General features: G+C 49.9%; 1 non-coding gene across 1 annotated transcript; it reads right to left on the bottom strand.

Moving 5' to 3' along the window:
• Positions 1-14,118: 14,118 nt before the first annotated feature.
• Positions 14,119-14,190, bottom strand: TRNAH-GUG (transfer RNA histidin (anticodon GUG)). The gene has a single exon. It is a non-coding gene; the product is annotated as a tRNA-His (tRNA).
• Between the last annotated feature and the right edge of the window lie 446 nt (positions 14,191-14,636).

Below are 14,636 nucleotides of genomic sequence, written 5' to 3'. Positions count from 1 at the left end.
ATGTTGCCTCAGGGGAGTCAGGCCTCCTTTTGACTTGCAAGGGGAACCTTGGGATTCCTCTCAAGTCACTGCAGAGGAATAGGGCCTCAACTCGAGTTGAGGCATAAAACTCAAGGTTCCTCTCCTTTGCAACAGGGAACTCGGTGGTTCCTATTGAGTTTCAACAGTAGAGTCAGGCCTCATCTCCTGATGAGTCATGTAACTCCACTTTCCTCTAGAGTGTAAAAGGGATGTCACTCCTGTCGAGTTGAGGCGGGGATCTCACCTATTTCTAGAAGTGCAACAGGGGAGTCAGACCTCCCTTCGTGTTGTGAGGGGAAACTCAGAGTTCCATCTGAGTCACTGTAGGGGAATCAGGCCTTATCTTGAACTGAGGGAGAACTCGGTGTCCTTTCAACTTTCAGCAGAAACCTCGGGGCTCCTCTCGAGTTGCAATAGGTGAGACAGGCCTCCTCTTGAGGTGCGAGGGGAAAGTCAGGACTCCTCTCAAGTCAAAGCAGGGGAATCGGCCCTCATCTCAAGAAGAGGTGGAGAACACAATGTTCTTCTCAAGTTGCAACGGGTATCTTGGGGAACCACTGGAGTTGCGTAAACAGAGTCAAGCTTCTTTTCAAGTTTCAAGAGGGAACTCAGGATTGCTGTTGAGTCACTGCAGGGGAATAGAGCCTCATCACGAGTAGAGTGGGGAATCTCATGGTTTTTCTCCAGCTGTGGCAGGAAGCTCTGGGTTCCTCTCAAGTTCAGACAGGGTCCTCAGGGAACCTCTCGTGTTGACACAGTGGAGCCAGGCCTCCTTTCAAGTTGCAAGGGGAACCTCGGGATTCCTCTATAGTCTCTGCAGGGGGATAGGGACTTATCTCTAGTTGAGGTGTGAAACTTGGGGTTCTTCTCCAGTTGTGACAGTTTCCTACTGAGTTTTAACAGCAGAGTCAGATGTTGTCTTGTTTTGAGTCATGGAACTCTACTTTCCTCTTGAGTTGTAAAAGGGATATCAGACCTCATCTCGTATTGAGGCATGGAACTCTGCTTTTGTCTTGAGGTGTAAAAGGGGTGTCAGATTGAGGAAGGGAATTCAGGCATTTTCTAGAGGAGTCAGACCTCCTTTCGTGTTGTGAGGGGAAACTCAGTGTTCCATTCGAGTCCCTGCAGGGGAATCAGGACTTATCTTGAGTTGAGGAGGAACTTGGTGTCCTTCTGACTTGCAGCAGGAACCTCGGGGTTCCTCTTGACTTGCAATAGGTGAGACAAGCCTCCTCGTGAGGTGCGAGGGGAAAGTCGGGGTTCCTCTTGAGTCAAGGCAGGGGAATCTGCCCTCATCTCGAAACGAGGTGGGGAACACGGAGCTTTTCTCGAGTTGCAGCAGGAATCAAGGGATTCCTCTCAAATTGCAACGGGTGTCTTGGGGAACCTGTGGAGATGCATAAAGGGAGTCAAGCCTCCTTTCAAGTTTTGAGGGGTAACGCAGGATTGCTCTCGAGTGGCTGCAGGGGAATCGGTTTTCATGTTGCATTGAGGGGGGAATCTCGTGGTTTTTCTCGAGGTGTGGCAGGAACCTCGTGGTTCCTCTCGAGTTGCGACGAGGAGCTCAGGGAACCTCTCATGTTGGACAAGGTGAGTCAGGCCTACTTTCGAGTGTGAAGGGCACCTTTGGATTCGTCTCAAGTCCCTGTAGGGGAATACGGCCTCATCTCAAGTTGAAGCGGGGAACTTGGGGTTCCTCTCCAGTTGCGGCAGGGATCTTGGGGTTCATATTAGTTTCAACAGTGGAGTCAAACCTCATCTCATGTTGAGGCATGGAACTCCGCTTACCTCTGGAGTTGTAAAAAGGGTGTCAGGCCTCCTGTAGTGTTGAAGCAAGGATCTCGGGCTTTTTCTAGAGGTGCAACAGAGGAGTCAGACTTCCCTTTGTGTTGTGAGGGGGAATTTGGGGTTCCACTGGAGTCGAAGCAAGGGAATCAGGACTTATCTCGAGTTGAGGGGGACCTTAGTATCCTTTTGACTTGCAGCAGGATACTTCAGGGTTCCTCTCAAATTACAATAGGTGAGACAGGCCTCCTCTTGTGATGCAAGGGAAAAGTCAGGATTCCTCTCAAGTCAAAGCAGAGGAATTGGCCCTCAACTTGAGATGAGGTTGGGAACACGGGGTTCTTCTCCAGTTGCTTTGGGAAACTCAGGGTTCCTCTCAAATTGTGATGGGTAACTCAAGGAAAGCTCTAGAGTTGCAAAAAGAAATCCAGGCCTCGTTTTGAGTTGAGAGAGGGAAATCGGTATTGTTTTCAAGATGCTGCAGGGGAATCAGGCCTCATCTCACATTGAGGTGGGAATCTCGTGGTTTTTCTTGAGGTGTGGCTGGAAGCTTGGGGTTCCCCTCGAATTATGAAGAGGACCTCAGGGAACCTCTAGTGTGGCTCAGGGGAGTCAGGCCTACTTTTGAGATGCAAAGGGCACCTTGGGATTTCTCTCGAGTCACTTCAGGGGAAAAGGGCCTCATCTTGAGTTGAGGCGGGAAACTCGGGATTCCTCTCCATTTGCAACAGGGATCTCGGTGTTCTTATTAGTTTCAACGGGGGAGTCAGGCCTCGTCTCCTGTTGAGGCATGGAACTCTGCTTACCTCTGGAGTTGTAAAAAGGGTGTCAGGTTTCCTGTAATGTTGAGGCAGGGACCATGGGTTTTTTCTAAACATTAAACAAGGGAGTCACACCTACCTTCATGTTGTGAGAGGAAATTGGGGGTTCCAATAGAGTCGAAACAGGGGAATCAGGACTTATCTTGAGTTGAGGGGACCTTGGTGTCCTTTTACCTTGTGGCAGTAAATCTCAGGGTTCCTTTTGAGTTGCCATAAGTGAGACAGGCCTCCTCTTTTGATGCGAGGGGAAAGTCGGGATTCCTCTCAAGTCGAAGCAGGGGAATCTGCCCTCATCTTGAGATGAGGTGGGGAACGCTGGGTTTTTCTCGAGTTTCATCAGGAAAGTCGGGGTTCCTCTCGAGTTGCGAGAGGGAGCCTGGGGAACCGCTCGAGTTGAAAAATGGTATTCAACCCTCCTTTCGAGTTTCGAAGGAGAACTCAGGATTCCTCTTGAGGTGCTACAGGGAAATTGTGCCTCATCACGAGTTGATGCCAAAACCTCGATGTTCATTTCCTGTCACAATGGGAATCTCAGGGTTCCTCTCACATTGTGACGGGGATCTCAGGTAACCTGTCAAGTTGCCTCATGGGAGTCAGGTCTCCTTTCCAGTTGTGAGGGGGAACTCGGGATTCCTTTTGAGGTGCTGCTGGGAAATCAGGCTTATCTCAAGTTGAGGCAGCAAACTTGGGTCTTCATTCAATTTCTAACAGTATTCTCCAGATTCCTCTAGAGTTGTGATGGGAATCTTGGGGTTCCTCTTGAGTTGTGATGGGGATCTCTGGGAACAACTCAATTTATCTCAGGGGAGTCAGGCCTCCTTTTGAATTGTGAAGGGGCAACTCTGGATTCCTCTCCAGTGGCTGCAGTGGAATAGGGCCTCATTTCCAGTTGAGGCAGGATACTCAGGGTTCCTTTCCGGTTGCGACAGGCGTCTTGGGATACCTATTGAGTTTCAACAGAGGAGTCAGGCCTCGTCTCATTTTGAGGCATGGAACTCCGCTTTCCTCTTGAGTTGTAAAAGGGATGTCAGACCTCCTGTTGAGTTGAGGCGGACAAATCGGGCTTTTTCTAGAGGGGCAACAGGGGAGTCAGACTTCACTTCGTGTTTTGAGGGGAAACTCAGAGGTTCCATTCAAGTCACTGCAGCGGAATCAGGCCTCATCTCGACTTTAGGGGGAGTTCTTTAGGTGTTCTTTTGACTTGCAGCAGGAAACTTGGTGTTATTCTCGAGTTGCAATAAGTGAGACAGGTCTCCTCTTGAGATGCGAGTTGAAATTCGGAATTCCTCTCTAGTGAAAGCAGGAGAATAGGCCCTCGTTTGGAGATGAGGTGGGGAACACAGGGCTCGTCTCAAGCTGTAGAGGGAAACTCGGGGTTCCTCTTGAATTGCGTTGGGTATCTTGGGGAACTTCTGGAGTTGCATAAAGGGAGTCAAGCTTCCTTTCAAGTTTAGAAGGAGAACTCAGGATTGCTCTGGAGGTGCAGCAGATGAATCAGGGCTCATCTCGCATTGAGGGGGGAATCTCGTGATTTTTCTCGAGTTGTGGCAGGAAGCTCAGTGTTCTTCTCGAGTTGTGACATGGACCTCAGGGCACCTCTCATGTTGCCACAGTGGAGTCAGGCCTCCATTCAAGTTGCAACGGGCCCCTCGGGATTCCTCTTACATCGCTGCAGGAGAATAGGGCCTCATCTCCAGTTGCGGCAGGATACTCTGTGTCCTTTCAACTTGCAGCAGGAACGTTGGAGTTCCTCTCGAGTTGCAATAGGTGCGACAAGCCTCTTCTTGAGGTGAGAGTGGAAAGTTGGGACTCCTCTCGAATTTGAGCAGGGGAATCGGCCTTCATCCTGAGATGAGGTGGGGAACACTGGGTTCAGCAGGAAACTTGGGATTCCTCTCAAGTTGCAACGGGTATCTCAGGGAACTTCTGGAATTGCATAAAGAGAGTCAAGCCTCCTTTCAAGTTTTGAGAGGGAACTCAGGATTGCTCTTAAGGCACTGCAGAGGAATTGGGCCTCATCTCACGATGAAGGGTGAATCTCACGGTTTTTCTCCAGTTGTGGTGGGAAGCTGTGGCTTCCTTTCAAGTTGCAACAGGGACCTGAGGGAACCTATCCTGTTGCCTCAGGTGAGTCAGGCCTTTTTTTGAGTTGCAATGTGGAACTGTGGTTTCCTCTCAAGTCCCTGTAGGGGAATCTGCTCTCATCCCGACTTGAGGTAGGAAACTCGATGTTCCTGTTGAGTTGTGGTGAGTATCTCAGGATTCCTCTAGAGTTGCAACAGGGATCTCAGGGTACCACCCGGGTTGCCTCAGGGGAGTCATGCCTCCTTTCAAGTTGTGAAGAGGATCTCGGGATCCCTCTTGTGTCATAGCAGAGGAATCAGCCTTCTTCTTGAGATTTGGTGGGAACATGGGGTTCTTCTTGAGTTGTCTCAGAAACCTCGGGGTACCTCTTGAGATGCAGCAGGGAACTTGGGCTTCCTCTCTAATTGTGACAGGGATCTGAGGCACCCTCTCTAGTTGCAAACAGAGAGTCGAGCCTCATATCAAGTTGCCAGGTAGAAATCGGCATTGCAATCTGGTCGCTGCAGTGGAATCTGGCTTCATCTCCGGTTGAGGGGGGATTTTGTGATTTTTCTTGAGTTGTGGGAGGAAGCTCGGGGTTCCTCTACAGTTGCGAAGGGGTTCTCAGGGTACCGCTTGGGTTACTTCAGAGGAGTCATGACTTCTGTCGAGTTGTGAGGGGCACCTCGGGATTCCTCTAGAGTCGCTGCAGGAGAATAGGGCCTCATCTCGTGTTGAGGAGGGAAACTCAGGGTTCTTTTCCAGTTGTGAAGGTATCGAGTTTCAAACAAGGGAGTCAGGCATCATCTCCTGTTGAGGAATGGAAGTCCACTTTCCTCGAGAGTTGTAAATGGATGTCAGGCCTCCTGTTGAGTTGAGATGGGGAACTCAGGCTTTTTCTAGAGATGAAATAGGGGAGTCAAGCCTCCTTTTGTGTTGTGAGGGGAAGCTCAGAATTCCATTTGAGTTGTTGCAGGGGAATCAGGCCTTATCTCGAGTTGAGAGGGAAATTGGTGTCCTTTCAACTTGTGGCAGGATCCTCCGTGTTCCTCTTGAGTTGCTATAAGTGAGACAAGCCTCCTCTCTAGGTGAGAGTGGAAAGTAGGGACTCCTCTCGAATTGAAGCAGGGGAATCGTCCCTCATCTCTAGATGAGGTGGGTAACACTGGGTTTTTCTCGAGTTGCAGCAGGAAACTTGGGATTCCTCTCAAGTTGCTATGGGTATCTTGGGGAACCTCTGGAGTTGCATGAAGGGAGTCAAGCATCCTTTCAAGTTTTGAGAGGCAACTTGGGATTACTCTTGAGGTGCTACAGACGAATTGGGGCTCATCTTACATTGAGAGGGCAATCCCTTCGTTTTTCTCAAGTTGTGACTGGAAGCATGGAGTTCCTCTTCAGTGTGACTGGGACCTCAGGGAACCTCTCGTGTTGCCACAGTGGAGGAAGGCCTCCTTCCGAGTTGCAATGGGTGCCTCAGGATTCCTATCAAGTTGCTGCAAGGGAATCTCAAGTTGTGGCGGGAAACTCAGGGTTACTCTCCAGTTGCGATAGGGATCTCAGGATTCCTATCAAGTTTCAACAGGGGAGTCAGGACTCGTTTCGTGTTGAGTCATGGAAGTCCTGTTTCCTCTAGAGTTGTAAAAGGGGTGTCAGGCCTCCTGTTGAGTTGAGGCAGGGAACTGAGGCTTTCTCTACAGGTGCAGCATGGAAGTCAGACTTCTCTTCCTGTTACAAGGGGAAACTAGGGGTTCCATTCGAGTCACTGCAGGGCAATCAGGCCTTATCTTAAGATGAGGGGGTACTTGGAGTCCTTTCCACTTGTGACATTAATCTGGGGGTTCCTCTTGAGTTGCAATAGTTGAGACAGGACTCCTCTTGAGGTGCAAGGGGAAAGTTGGGATTCCACTAGAGTTGAAGCAGCAGAATTGTCCCTCATGTTGAGATGATGTGGGGAACACAGGGCTCTTCTCGAGTTGTGGCACAAAACACGGGGTTCCTTTTGAGTTGCAATGGGTATCTTGGGGAACCTCTGGAGTTGCATAAAGGGAGTCAAGTGTCCTTTCAAGTTTTGAGAGGGAACTCAGGATTGCTCTCGAGGTGCTGCCAACAAATGGTTTCTAATCTCACATTGAGGGGGTAATCTCATTGTTTTTCTTGAGTTGCTACAGGAAACTCAGGGTTCCTCTCCAGTTGCTAATGGGAACTCAGTGAATCTCTCATGTTGCCATGGTTGAGTCAGGCTTCCTTTTGAGTTTCAAGGGGCCCCTAGGGATTCCTCTTGCAGGGAAATAGGGCCTCATCTCGAGTTGAGTCGTGAAACTCAGGGTTCTTCTCCAGTTACGACAAGGATCTTGGGGTTTCTATCATGTTTCAACAGGGAAGTCAGGCCTCATTTGTTGAGGCATGGAACTCCATTTTTCTCTTGAGTTGTAAAAGGGGTGTCAGGTCTCCTGTCCAATTGAGGCAGGGAACTGGGGATTTTTCTAGAGGTTCAACAGGGGAGTCAGACTACCCTTTGTGTTGTGAGAGGAAACTACGGGTTCCATTCGAGTCACCACAGGGCAATCAGGCCTTATCTTGAGTTGAGGGGGATCTTGGTGACCTTTCAACTTGCGGCAGGCACCTTGGGGTTCCTCTTAAGTTGTGATAGGTCAGACAGGCCTCCTCTTGAGGTGCAAGGGGAAAGTCGAGATTCCTCTAGATTTGAAGAAGGGGAATCGGCCCTCATCTCGAGATGAGGTGGGGAACACGGGGCTCTTCTCGAGTTACAGTGTGAATTGGGGTTCCTCTCGAGTTGTGACAGTTATCTCGGCGAACCTCTGGTGTTGCACAAAGGGAGTCAAGCCACATTTTAAGTTTTGAGAGGAAACTCGGTATTGCTCTCAAGGTTCTTCAAGGGAATCGGGCCTCATTTCATGTTGAGGGGGGAATCTCGTGATTTTTCTTGAGTTGCAGCAGGAAGCTTGGCATTCCTCTCAAGTTGTGATGGGGACCTCAGGGAACCTCTCATGTTTCCACAGTGGAGTCAGGTCTCCTTTCAAGTTGCAAGGGACCCCTTGGGACTGCTCTTGAGTTGGAATAGGGCCTAATCTTGAATTGCAGCAGGAAACTCAATGCTCCTCAAGAGTTGTGATGGGTATCTCGACCTCATGAGTTTCATAAAGGGAGTCAAGCCTCCTTTCAAGTTGCGAGAGGGAACTCAGGGTTGATCTCGTGGCCCTGCAGGGGAACCGGGCCTCATTTCATGATGAGGGGTGAATCTCATGGTTTTTCTTCATTTGCAGCGGGAAGTTCTAGCTTCTTCTCAGGTATAGACGGGTATCTGAAGCAACCTATCCTGTTGCCTCAGGTGAGTCAGGCCTGTTTTTGAGTTGCAATGGGGAACTGGTGTTTCCTTTTGTGTCACTGCAGTGGAATCTGGCCTCATCTGGAGTTGACGTGGGAATCTCGGATTCTTCTCAAGTTTGGAAGAGTATCTCGGGATTCCTTTCGAGTTGTAAAGGGGTTCTCGGGATACTGCTCATGTTGCCTCAGGGGAATCATGCCTCCTTTCACGTTGCAAGGGGGATCTCGGGATTCCTCTAGTGTCAAAACAGGGAAATTGGCCTTCATCTTGAGATTTGGTGGAAACACGTGGTTCTTCTTGGGTTGTGGCCAGAAACAGAGTACCTCTCGAATTGCGGTTGGAAACTTGGGCTTCTTCTCGAGTTGTGACGGGGATCTGAGGCAACCTCTCTGCTTGTAAATAGGGAATCAAGCTTCATTTCCATCTGTGATGTGAAAATGGGCATTGCACTCTGTCGCTTCAGTGGAATCCGGCCTCATCTCGGGTTGAGAGGGGATCTTGTAATTTTTCTCGAGTTGCAGGTGGAAGCTTGGGTTTCCTCTCGAGTTGTGATGGGGATATCAGGGTAGCACTCGGGTAGACTCAGGGGAGTCAGGCCACCTTTTGAATTGCGAGGGGAACCTCGTGATTCCTCTCGAGTCACTGCAGGGGAATCAGGCCTTATCTCGAGTTGAGAGGGAATTCAGTGTCCTTTTGACTTGTGGCAGGATCCTCAGTGTTCCTCTCAAGTTTCAATTAGTCAGACAGGTGCGAGGGGAAAGTCAGGATTCCTCGTTGTAGTAAGGGAATTGAGTTGTAGTAAGGGAATCGGCCCTCATGTCGAAATGAAGTATGGAACACAGGGCTCTTCTCAAGTTGGGGTGGGAAACTCAGGCTCCCCTCTAGTTGCGACAGGTATCTTGGGGATCCTCTGGAGTTGCATAAAGGGAGTCAAGCCTCCTTTCAAGTTTCAAGAGGGAACTCTGGATTGCTCTCGAGTTGCTGCAGACAAATCGGGCCTCATCTCGCATTTAGGGAGGAATCTCATGGTTTTTCTCGAGTTGTGGCTGGAACCTCGGGGTTCCGCTTGAGTTATGACCAGGATCTTAGGGAACCTCTCGTGTTGACACAGTGGAGTAAGGCCTCCTTTTGAGTTGCAAGGGGTACCTCGGGATTCTTCTCTAGTTGAGAGGAATAGGGCCTCATCTCGAATTGAGGAGGGAAATTCAGTATTCCTTTCCTGTTGGGACAGGGATCTCAGGATTCCTATCAAGTTTCAACAGGGGGTCAGGACTCATCTCATGCTGAGGCATGGAACTTTGCTTTCCTCTCGAGTTGTAAAAGGGGTCTCAGGCCACCTCTGGAGCTGAGACAGGAAACTTGGGCTTTTTCTACAGGTGCAACATGGGAGTCAGACTTCCCTTACTGTTACGAGGAGAAACTCGGGGTTCCATTCAAGTCACTGCTGGGGAATCAGGACTTATGTCGAGTTGAGGGGATACTCAGAGTTCTTTCCACTTGTGGCATTAATCATGGGGTTCCTCTCCAATTGCAATAGGTGAGACAAGCCTCCTCTTGAGGTGCAAGGGGCAAGTCAGGATTCCCTCTAGAGTCGAAGCAGGGGAATAGGCCCTCATCTTAAGATGAGGTGGGGAACACTGGGCTCTTCTCGAGTTGAGGTGAGAAACTTGGGGCTCCTCTGGAGTTGCATAAAGAGTCAAACCACCTTTAAAGTTTCGAGAAGGAATTCAGGGTTGCTCTCGAGGTTCCAGGAGAAGGCAATGGCAACCCACTGCAGTACCCTTGCTGGAAAATCCCATGGGCGGAGGAGCCTGGTAGGTGGCAGTCCATGGGGTCTATGAGGGTTGAACACGACTGAGTGACTTCACTTTCACTTTTCACTTTCATGCATTGGAGAAGGAAATGGCAACCCACTCCAGTATTCTTGCCTGGAGAATCCCAGGGATGGGGGAGCCTGGTGGGCTGTCTATGGGGTCACACAGAGTTGGACACGACTGAAGCGACTTAGCAGCAGCAGCAGCAACAGGAGCCACAAGGGATTCAGGCCTCATCTCATGTTGAGGGGGAAATCTCATGATTTTTCTTGAGTTTTGGCCGGAAGGTCGGCGTTCCTCTTGAGTTGCAATGGGGACCTCAGTGAACCTCTCATGTTGCCACAGTGGAGTCAGGCCTCCTTTTGTATTGCAGGGGGCCCCTTGCGATTCCTCTGGAGTCACTGCAGGGTAATTGGGCCTCATCTTGAGTTGCAGTGGGAAACTCAGGGTTCTTCTTGAGTTGCCATGGGTATTGGGAAACCTCTGGAGTTTCATAAAGGAACTCAAGCCTCCTTTCAAGTTGTGAGAAGGAACTCGGAGTTACTCTGGATGTGCTGCAGGGGAATGGGGCCTCATCTCAGGTTGAGGGGGGAATTTCGTGGATTTTCTCGAGTTGCAGCAGGAAGCTCAGGGTTACTCTCTAGTTGCGACGGGATCTCAGGGAACCTCAGGCCTCCATTAGAGTTGCAAGGGCCCCCTCAGGTTTCCTCTTTCTTGGCTGCAGGGGAATAGGGCCTCATCTCGAGTTGCAGTGGGAAACTCAGTGTCCTTTCGACTTGCTGCGGGAACCTTGGGGTTCCTCTCAAGTTGCAGTATGTGAGACAGGCCTCTTCTTGAGGTGAGAGTGGAGAGTCATGATTCTTCTCTAGTTGAAGCAGGGGAATCGGCCCTCATCTCAACATGAGGTGGGGAACTCGGTGTTTTTCTTGAGTTGTGATGGGGATCTCAAGGAACATGTCAAGTTGTCTCATGGGATTCAGGTCTCCTTTCCAGTTGTGAGGGGGAACTCGGGATTCCTTTAGAGGTTTTACAGGGGAATCAAGCCTTATCTTGAAGTGAGGCAGGAGACTCGGGTCCTTTCTCAAGTTGTAATAGGATTCCTGAGGTTTATATCGAGTTGTGACGGAAATCTTGGGGTTTTTTTTTTGAGCTGTGACGGGGATCTCAGGAATCCACTCAATTTGTCTCAGGGGAGTCAGGTCTCCTTTTGAGTTGTGATGGGGATCTGGAGGAACCCCCTCGAGTTGCAAAAAGGGAGTCAAGCCTCCTTTTGAGTTGCTATGGGGAACTCAGGATTTCTCTGGAGTCACTGAAGGGGAAATGGGCCTCATCTCAGGTTGAGGGGAGATCTCCTGGTTTTTCTCGAATTGTGGCGTGATGGGCAGGTTTCATCTAGATTTGCTATGGGGATCTGGGGGAATGTATCGAGTTGCAAAAGGCTAGTCAAGCCTTCTTTTGAGTTGCGATGGGAAACTCTGGAATGCTCTCGAGTTACTGAACGGGAATGGGCCTCATTTCGGGTTGAGAGTGGATCTCGTGGTTTTTCTCTAGTTGTGGCAAGAAGCTCAGGATTACTCTCCAGTTGCTACAGGGATCTGAGGGAACCTCTCGAGTTGCAAAATGAGAGTCAAGCCTCATTTCCAGTTGCCTGGGGAAACTCGTGATTGCCCTCGACTCGATCCTGTGGAATCAGGCCTCATTTCGGGTTGAGGGGAAATCTTGTGGTTTTTCTGGAGTTGCCTTGGGAAGGTCGGTGTTCATTTCGAGTTGTGTCAGGGATCTGTGGGAACTTCTCGAGTTGCAAATAGGGAGTCAAGCCTCCTTTTGAGTTGCTAGTGGGAACACAGAATTCCTCTTGAGGTGCTGCAGGGGAATCTGGCCTCATCTTGAGTTGCAGCAGGAAGCTCAGGGTTCCTCTTGAGTTGTGACAGGGATCTTGGGCAACCACTCGAGTTGCAAAATGGGAGTCAAGCCTCCTTTCCAGTTGCCTGGGGTAATTTGGGAAGGACCTCAAGTCCCTGCCATGGAATCAGGCCTCTTCTCGTGTTTACAGTAATCTTGTGGTTTTTCTGGAGTTGCAGCAGGAAGCTTGGGGTTCCTCGTGAGTTGCAATGGGGATCTGAGGGTACCTCTCGATTTGCAAAAAGGGAGTCAACACTCTTTTTGAATTTCAAGGGGGAACTCGTCATTCCTCTCAAGGTGCTGCAGGGAAATTGTGCCTCATCTCGAGTTCAGGTGGGAAATTTTGTGTTCCTTTCCTATCGCAATGGGAATATCAGGGTTCCTCTCGAGTTGCAACGGGGATCTCAGGAACCTGTCAAGTTGCCTCATGGGAGTCAGGTCTCCTTTCCAATTGTGAGGGGGAACTCAGGGAATCAGGCCTCATCTCAAGTTGAGGCAGGAGACTCGGGGCTCCTCTAGAGTTGTGACAGGAATCTCGGGGCTCTTCTTGAGTTGTGACAGGGATCTCAGGGAACCACTCTATTTGCCTCAGGGGAGTCAGGCCTGCTTTTGAGTTGTGAGCTGGAACTCGGGATTTCTCTCAAGTCGAAGCAGGGAAATTGGGCCTCATCTCAAGATGTGGTGCAGAACTTGGGGTTCTTCTCAAATTGTGGCGAGAAACTCGGGGTTCCACTCGAGTTGCGATGGAAATCTGGAGAAACCTCTCGAGTTTCAAAAAGGGAACCAAGCCTCCTTTCGAGTTGCAAAGGGGAAATTGGGATTGCTCTCGAGTTACTGAAGTGGAATTGGACCTCATCTCGGTTGAGGTGGGATCTTGTGTCTTTTTGTCCCATTGCAGTGGGAAGCTCAGGGTTCCTCTAGAGTTGTGACGGGGAACTAGGGTACCTCTGTTGTTGCAAATAAGGAGTCAAGCCTCCTTTCCAGTTTCCCAGGATAACTTAGGATTGCTCTCGAGTCGCTGCATGGGAATGGGGCCTCATCTTGCTTTGAGGGGAGATCTCGTGGTTTTTCTCGAGTTCTGATGGGAATCTTGGGGTTCTTCTCATGGTGTGATGGGGATCTCAGGGAATCTCTCATTTGCCTCCAGAGAGTCAGGCCTCCTTTCAACTTGTGAGGAGGAACTTTCAATTCCTCTTGAGAACTTGCAAGGGAATTGGGCCTTATCTTGGGTTAAGGCAGGAAACTAGTCGTTCCTTTCCAGTTGTGACAGGATTCTGAGGGAACCTCTTGAGTTGAAAAAAGGGAATCAAGCCTTCTTTCGAGTTGACATGGGGAATTCGTGATTGTTCTCCACTGATGCATTGGATTCAGGCCTCATTTTGGGTCGAGGGGGGATATTGTGGTTTTTCTCAAGTTGCAGCATGCAACTCGGGGTTCATCTCAAGTTGTGACTGGGATCTGGAGGACCCTCTTGAGTTGGAAAAAGGGAGACAACCCTCTTTTCTAGTTGCCCAGGGGAACTCATTATGGCTCTCAAAATGATTCAGGGTAATTGGGCCTCATCTCAAGTGGAGGTGGGAAACTTGGGGTTCCTCTCTAGTTGCAGAGGAAATCTTGGGGTTCCTTTCAAGTTGTGATGGGGATCTCGGGGAACCTCTTGATTTGCCTCAGGAGACTCAGGCTTCCTTTCTAGTTCTGAGGGGAAATTCTGGATTCCTCTTGAGTCAAAACAGGAGATCAGGCCTCATCTCGAGATGTGGTGGGGAACATGGTGTTATTGAATTGTAGTGGGGGCCTTGAGATTCCTCTCGGTTTGTTACGAGGATCTCAGGGAATCTCTCAAGTTGCAAAAAGGGAGTCAAGCCTCCTTTTGAGTTGCAAGGGGGAACTTGGGATTGCTCTCAAGTCACTGCAGTGGAATCGGGCCTCATCTTGGTTGAGGTGGGATCTTGTGTCTTTTTGTTCCATTGCAGTGGGAAGCTTGGGGTTCCTCATGAGTTGCAATGGGGATCTGGGGGAGCCTTTTGAGTTGCAAAAGGGAGGCAAACATCCTTTCTAGTTGCAAGGGGGAACTTGGGACTGCTCTCGAGTCACTGAAGGGGAATTGGGCCTCATCATAAGATAAGTGGGGAATCTCATGGTTTTTCTCCATTTGCCATGGGAAGCTTGGCTTCCTTTCGAGTTGTGACAGGGACCTGAGGGGACCTATCCTGTTGCCTCAAGTGTAGTAGTAGTGTAGTGTAGTCACTCAGTCGTGTCCTACTCTTTGTGACCCTGTGAACTATAGCCCACCAGGTTCCTCTGTCCATGGGACTCTCCAGACAAGAATACTGTTGTGGATTGCCATTTCCTTCTCCAGGGGATCTTCCCGACCCAGGGATTGAACCTGGGTCTCCTGCATCACAGGCAGATGCTTTACCCTCTGAGCCACCAGGGAAGCCCTAACCTGTTGCCTCAAGTGAGTCATGCCTTTTTTCAAGTTGCAAAGGGGAACTGGGGTTTCCTCTCCTGTTGCTGCATGGGAATCTGGCCTCATCTCGAATTCAGGTGGGAAACTCGGGGTTCATGTCGAGTTGCAATGGAGATATCAGAGTACCACTTAGGTTGCCTCAGGATAATCAGGCCTCCTTTTGAGTTGTGAGGGGGAGCTCAGGATTGCTCTTGAGTCGCTGCAGGCAATCGGGCCTCATCTCTGGTTGAGGAGGTATCTCGTGGTTTTTGTCAAGTTGCTGCATGAAGCACTGTGTTCCTCTCAAGTTTCGAAGGGGATCTCAGGGAACCTCTCGTGTTGCCTCAGGGGATTTAGGCCTCATTTCCAGTTGTGAGGGCAAACTTGGGATTCCTTTTGAGGTGCTTCAGGGGAATTGGGCCTCATCTCGAATT

The sequence above is a fragment of the Bos indicus genome, chromosome 4 (genome assembly GCF_029378745.1).
Source record: "Bos indicus isolate NIAB-ARS_2022 breed Sahiwal x Tharparkar chromosome 4, NIAB-ARS_B.indTharparkar_mat_pri_1.0, whole genome shotgun sequence".
Classification (NCBI taxonomy): domain Eukaryota; kingdom Metazoa; phylum Chordata; class Mammalia; order Artiodactyla; family Bovidae; genus Bos; species Bos indicus.
The sequence above is the reverse complement of the archived record's forward strand: the minus strand, read 5'-3'. Positions and strand labels throughout refer to the sequence as shown.